Source organism: Rutidosis leptorrhynchoides, chromosome 5, assembly GCF_046630445.1.
Source record: "Rutidosis leptorrhynchoides isolate AG116_Rl617_1_P2 chromosome 5, CSIRO_AGI_Rlap_v1, whole genome shotgun sequence".
In the NCBI taxonomy this organism is placed as follows: domain Eukaryota; kingdom Viridiplantae; phylum Streptophyta; class Magnoliopsida; order Asterales; family Asteraceae; genus Rutidosis; species Rutidosis leptorrhynchoides.
In genome coordinates, this window is record NC_092337.1 from 80006689 (window position 1) to 80014365 (window position 7677).

Consider the following 7677-nt stretch of genomic DNA (forward strand, 5'->3'; position numbering starts at 1 on the left):
ATATTTTTATATAAAACCTTTATTTATTAAAACAATTTAAATGAATAATTTTTTAAAATTTTGTTTCCTTTTACTTTAGGTAGAGGTAGTTTCGGTACGTTTACCTAGTCCATCCCTCGACAAAATTTAAAAATTTTCATTTTAAAGCGATTGTTTTAAAAACAAAGATTTTCGGGTTTTTTTAATTTTTTTTTGCATACTTTAGATCAATAATATTAAAATAATGATAATAAAATTTTTCGCCCCTCCCTCGGATAAAGTAATTTCGGTTCCATGACCTAGTCTTTAACTTACGACGAATTTTAGAAATCATTTTTTTAAACTTAATAAAGTAAAATTTGTTTTGAAATTCACACAAAACTTAAATTTAAAAAGCGTATTAATTTTATACAAAACCTACAAAAATAAATTCAGAATGGGGGAGAAAACTAGTTCTTTAGTGTCTGCTAGTGGAAAAGACTAATCGGATTCCATTCTCGGAACTACACGAGAACAGAACAACTAACTCTAGACAACATTTTTTTCTTAGAACATTTTAATCTCCCCACACTTAAGTAGCTGTGGTGTCAAAATTATGATTAACTTCATTGTCAATTTCTTTTGGACCATAATCAACTTGCATATCTGTGACTTTTGCTTTAAGCCACTGGTCGGATTCCTGTATAATATCCACAAATTCAACTAGTTTTGCCTTTTCTTTAGGCGATAGATTGGATACTAACCGGTTACATAACTTAAAGTTCCCCTTGGTTCTAGCATCGCGAATCCGTTTAATAAGTTTCTTCATTGAACTGTTAATAACGGGGTCATTTAATTTTATATCAACAACGGGGTTCTTTGTTATCAGGTCATCATTAGGTGTTACTTCATCTTCCCCACACTTAGGCATTTTATTATTGTTAAGCACTACCGTTGGAGTTGGTAAAACAATATGGTTCTTACCAATCGTTTTTGTTGGTTCAACGGTTTTGGTTGGTGGAGATTTAGCCTTTCGACTCATAAAGGTAATTGATTTTTCATCATTAATAAGTGTCATTCTACCCTCTCTTACATCAAATAACGCCCCGGTGGACGCTAAGAATGGTCGACCTAAAATTAGAGGAATGTTTGGGTCCTCTTCTATGTCAATGACAATAAATTCGACTAGAAAGGTTAAATTACCTACTTGAACGGGTAAGTTGTCAGCAATTCCAACTGGGTGCCTAATGGTTTGATCAAAGAGTCGAACATTCATCTCCATTGGACTTAACTCACCTACTCCTAATCTCTTATATATAAAAAGAGGCATAACACTCACACTCGCACCTAAATCTGCTAGTGCATCATACATGACACAATCACTAAATAGACAAGGAACAATAAATTCACCCGGATCACCCAACCTGGGTGGAACTTTTGGTGGAACTGTCTTCACCGGGTTTATTTTTACGTTTTTTGGTTCTTGCACTTTCTTATTCTTCTTCTTCTTTCCAGAGGTATCACAAACTTTATTACCTATCACTTGCTCATACTCAACTCCTTTTCTTGGAAACGGGATGGGTGGTCTGTATGGTGCCACCACTGGCTTTACATACTCGGGTGGTGGTGGTGGTGTTGTAACTTCTTCATTGTTACTCACATCGAAACCTTCCCATCTTCTGATGATGGTTTTTCAGAATTTGTTGACACCATGTTAACATTCTCACTCCGAGGATTTACTTCAGTAGTACTTGGTATCTTTCCTTGTTCCCTCTCACTTATCATGCTAGCAAGAGTACCTACGTGTTTTTCTAGATTCAAAATGGAAGCTTGTTGAGTTCTTAATGACTGATCAAACCTCTCATTTGTTTGGGTTTGAGATGTAATAAATTGTGGTTGAGATTCCATTAATTTTGCCATCATTTCTTCCAGATTTGGCTTTTTCTCTTCGGTTTGTTGTGTTGGTTTATACAAGCCAGGTCTTTGTTGATTGAAAGTGTTGTTTTGAGTTGGTTGGTTATTCGGACCTTGTTGGTTGTACGAGTTATTGTTGGGTCCATTTGGATTGTAAAGAATGTTTTGATTTTGATTGAAGTTTGGCCTTGGCTGTTGATAATTATTTTGATAATTATTTCCCGGCCTTTGGTTCATGGAGGAAACATTCTCTCATTGTTCCATCGTTTGCTCAATGTGACAATCTTTCGTTAAGTGTGGTCCACCGCATTGCTCACAACTGATTCTTATTGTGTGAATATCTTTAGTCATCTTTTCCATTCGCCTCTCGAAAGCATCTATTTTTGCGGAAGCGGAATCAAAGTCATGGCTAGAATCGGCTCTAGCCGCTTTAGATGAACGAAAAATATCTTTTTCTTGATGCCACTCATGAGAGTGGGAGGCTGTATTATCAATTATCTTGTGAGCTTCGGTAGTGATTTTCTTCATAATGGAACCACCAGCTACTGTGTCGATGTCTTTTCGTGTAGCAACATCGCATTCTTGGTAGAATATTTGCACTATTTGATAAGTGTCTAAACCGTGTTGAGGACATCCTCTCAACAATTTTCTGAATCTTGTCCACGCCTCATATAATGTTTCATTTGGCTTTTGCGTGAATGTAACAATTTCTCCTTGAAGTCTCACGGCTTTAGAGTCCCCGGCAGCGGCGCCAAAAACTTGATGTGTGCGAGGTGTAGTACTAAATACTATTATTTTTAATACGAAATACGGTACAATTTACACAAGTTTTATTATGTATTTATAGATGGGATATATCTAAACCTTGCTACAACACTTATAGGTAGTGTACCTAATCATAGAGTAGTGTAGTTTTTAGTAAGTCCGGTTCGTTCCACAGGGAGCTAGTGATACGTACTATATTTTTAACAACTATATTTTTATAAATAAATAAATATAAATATATAAGTAGTAATATTATAAAAGGGGGGTTTTACCGTTTAATGACCGGTTTGTCGATTTTAAATAAAGTGTAAAGATAAATGACGATAATTAAAATGCGTAAAATAAATAACAATATTTAAAATGATAATAAATAAATGACAGTAAATAAAAGTACGATGAGATATAATAAAAGAATTATGCTTATTTAAACTTCCGTAATCATGATGTTTGACGTTTTGATTTTAATTTATTACCCTGGGTTACTTGTCCTTTGTCCTGGATTATTTGATACCTATTTGGTTTTTATCCATAATAGTCCATCGGTCATAATTATAAAATGCTCGTCAAATTAACCTTATTCCCGAAGTCAAATATTCCAACTAATTAGGGATTCGAAGTGTAACAAGGTTTTAATACTTTGTTAATAATTACACCAGGTTATCAGCTGCGTGTAATCCAAGGTTTTAATACTTTGTTAACAATTACACCAATTATCCTTGTATGTAATCCACCCCTATTTTAATTAGTCCATGATACATTAATTTATTCACTTGGCGATAATGAATAATCAATTACCCAATCAAATTGATTAATTAAATGATTGTAAATGATGTTGTATAAACGTTACTAAATAGGACATTTGTAATCAATTTAATAATTATTAGATTAATTAATTTGAAGATAGGTTCGACATCTTCCAATGAGTTGTCATTCAATTAGACAATACCCCCCATCTATTAATAGTCCATAGTCCAATGTCCACAAGTTTCGGTCTTTTGTCCAAACCCGAATTATGGTACAAAATCCAATAACCCCATCTTAATATTTAGTCTAACATCACGATTACTTCGGCTCAAATAAGCATAATAATAACTTAGTTACGAGACATTAATTTAAAAAGGAAGAACATAGCTTACAGTGATTATTTATCGCGTAGCGTTGCACGGACAGAACTCCGACTTTAAAACCCATAAAACATTTCTTACAATAACCCAACTAAACCATAAATTTATTATTAAAATTAACTTAAATTAAAATTATAATATAAATATATATATATTATGTTTACAGAGAATGAAAGAAAGAAACGAAAAAAACTGGTGTATCATTCGAGCAGAATTCGCTGGCTTTTATAGATGTGAACTGATCCTGAGGGCCATGCGATCGCATGGCTTCTCAGTGTTATTCCCATGCGATTGCATGGCCAGCCTGGCATGCTCCCATCAGTTTGTTTTCTAGTTTGCCGACGTTTTATTTAATAATATAATATAATATATATAATTTTATATAATTATATATATATTATATTATATGCGATCGCATGGCCAGCCTGGCATGCTCCCATCAGTTTGTTTTCTAGTTTGCCGACGTTTTATTTAATAATATAATATAATATATATAATTTTATATAATTATATATATATTATATTATATTCATGTGCATAGTAGACTTGTAATTTTAGGACCGTTGACTCGCACGTTGATGCTCGGTTTATGTCTCGGTTCTGGATTTTCGAACGTCCTTTCGTACGCATAGATATCTTGTACTTTACGTTCCGTGGCTTGTACTCTTGTAAATTTTAGACGTTTCTCATCAATAAATTGAACCACTTGAATTATATCTTGTACATTTGAGCTTTTTGGTCATTTGCGTCTTCAAATCTTTGTTTTCTTCTTTTGTCTTCGCACTTATTTATTTAAACGATTATTACATAAAAATACATATTGGAAGGATATTGCTACTAAATATATGTTCATTTGGAGTACTATTAAGTACCTTCAAGAAGACCGACTCGAATCTAGCAGAAGATGGTTCCGACTCCGTCTACCTTCAGATCCTCAACTCACAACCGCACCCAATGGGAGTAATTCGTTTCTTTCTCTTCGTTTGTTTATTTTGCTTCGTTATATCCTTAAACTATACCCTATCCTAAGCTTATCACTAAGTGTGGGATTCCAACCCAGTATTGAGCTTGGATACGTTTTCTGACATGTTCAAACTCGAAGTGTGAGATTTTATCTCCCTAAAATCTAAGAATGAACATTAGGGACAATGTTCATCTAAGTGTGGGATAGCGGTGTAGTACACCGAAATTAGCTATGGGATGCTCGGAAAATGTTCTTAACTTAAAAATTTTACTAAGCTTTTCGAGTATACCTACTATTTAGATTCTTTGTCCTCAACGTAAATTTTTCAAAAATTTTGACTAAATGATACTTTCTGAAAAAGTACTTTCAAAAATCAAGCGTGTTCGTTCTAAAATTAAGACAAATGAGGACATAAATCTTATTAAGGATGAACGATTCTCTAAAAGAGCATTGCATGACTAGGTATTATCGACCCAATATAATTGTTGTGAGGTACTCCAAAAATGGCCCAATAAGCATTCATTTTTAATGCTTCACTATCTTTTCCGTTGAGAGTGTCGATGTTTGCATTTAGAGTTAGAACTTGAAATTGACATACATTTCAAGGCTAATGGTTAGTAAGTGCCATACGTGGTGTAGGTGCGATACTCCTTCCGAAATCATTCTGAATAGAGAAGACAAAAACCATCCGTTTCCGTTTCCACTCCACGCATACAAACCGACCAACTCACGCCAAAGAGTTGATGAATCAGAAAATACTCACCCCCAAATTCACTATCAAATACATTACTCTTTCCACCCTCTTTCCTTTCTCATTCCAAAATCTAGAAATTCAAAGAGATAGATCGACCAAGTTTACTTCAAACACTTGTCAAAAAATTTTGAAAATCCAGACTGTTTTTGATAGGTCAAAAAGACCTATTTCTGGTGAAATACCATTTTCTCTGGGCACATGTAACATCCCGTTTTTCTCATACGTGAATTAAGGTACATATTTAACCGTTAGTACGCTTATATTTCGTGTGTTTATGTGATTAAATGAAATAAAGTGTTAATTTGATGTGTGTATATATATATATATATATATATATATATATATATATATATATACTTGAGAAAGTGTATGAGTATGAGTATACACATGGTTTAGGAGTGTATTAATTCATGTGAGGCTTTATGATGAAGTCTAGGCATATATAGGAAGTGAGAACGAAATGTACGAGTCGTGTAAACGATAGTTGGTGTAAGTTGTCAAAAATTGATCAGACGCAGCCTAATGTCGCGCCGCGGTTAGGAAGGTCGCGCCGCGACACATAACATGAATCAGGGTCAGGAGGGATTTTAAACAGCTCGAAAACATTGTGAAATGCCGTGCCGCGGTAAAGTGGGTCGCGCCGCGACCTTACTGGCGTGTTGACTCGTTTTACAGCTTTTAAAAAGTGTGGTTCAAGGGTACTTTCGTCTTTTCACGTGTGGATCTGATTGGAACTCTAAATCTCAGCCACTTATTTCACTTATTCAATTTCTTTTCCATTTTCTTTCTCTATTTCCTCTCAAAAAACAAAACCCACTTAGATTTATATTAAGATTTGAAGGTGAAGAATTGGGAATCGATCTTAGGAGTAAGAAGTAATATTGTTCCCCTCGTTCTTAGCTACGACGTGATAGTGTTGGTAAGTCTTAACTCCATGTTTTGAGCTTTTAGTTAATTTATGGCTAGGTTTTGGTCATTTGAGACTTGTAAGACCCATTTGGGGATTTAATGGGTGACTTTGGGTTAATTTAGTGTAAGGAAAACCCTAATGGTGTTAATCTAGGGTTTGGTCATGTAAATTGAGAATTTGTAAGACTTAATTGTGTTGTTAGTCACTAATACACTTGTTAAATGATGAAGGATTTGTTAATGGGTTAAGTTTGACCAAATTTGTAAGTCTAAGTGTTAAAATGGATCAAATGGGTAATGTTGACCTAGTTTGGGCAAGATGGGTATGAAAATACCCTAAATGGTGTTGGTTGTTGATATTGGGCTATAATCACTAGCTTTTAGTGATTTATGATGAGTCTTGGCCATTGATGGGCGGTTTGGTGTAAATGAGTCATTTAATGCAATCGGGTCATTAAATGCTCAAGTGTTAAATGTTGGTGTCTAGTCCAACTAGTTTGTGTATTAAGTGTGTACTTAATGAATTAGGTACTTGATTGAAGCTTGCGGACTTTAATCATCACCTTGGCATTAAGGTGAGTGGGATATTTATGCATGTATGTATATAGTATATTTATTTGTATGTCATGGCATGATCCATGGAGCCGAAAGTGCCATAGTGTGTGCAAGTGTGCTATGATGTGAACTGTAGTGACCCTAAATTTTCCATGTTTATATATTAAATGAAAACTATATTTGCATGATTAAATATTTCCAACATGTTAAGCAATCAAACTTGTTAAGACTTGATTAATTGAAATGAATTTATGTAGACAATTGACCACCCCGTTTGTCTGATGATTCACGAACGTTATAACTTGTGATAATTATATAATCATTTTTTTTTTATGTAAGTTTTTATTTTATATATATATATATATATATATATATATATATATATATAAGAAGAAATACAATTAAATCAAAGATGTTCAACTAAAACACTATTTGCTACAGTAAAAACTATTTGCTACAGTAAAATACTATTTGCTACAGTAAACACTATTTACTATAGTACACTATTTACTCGTATTCAATCCGTATTCGTACTCGTACAATACACAACTTCTAAATGTATATACTATTGGTATATACACTTCAATGATCAGCTCTTAGCAGCCTTAATGAATCACCTAAACATGTGGAAACCATCATTTGGTAACTAGCATGAAATATCTAACAAAAATACAAAATAATGGAACCTTATATTCAAGGGTAGGATCACGTTTTTCTTCACCAACCATAACACT

The 7677-nt window shown here is 33.8% G+C and overlaps 1 non-coding gene across 1 annotated transcript; it reads left to right on the forward strand.

Annotated features, from left to right (window-relative positions):
- Positions 1-2488: 2488 nt before the first annotated feature.
- LOC139851147 (small nucleolar RNA R71) lies at positions 2489-2595 on the forward strand. The gene has a single exon (XR_011760506.1). It is a non-coding gene; the product is annotated as a small nucleolar RNA R71 (small nucleolar RNA).
- Positions 2596-7677: the final 5082 nt, after the last annotated feature.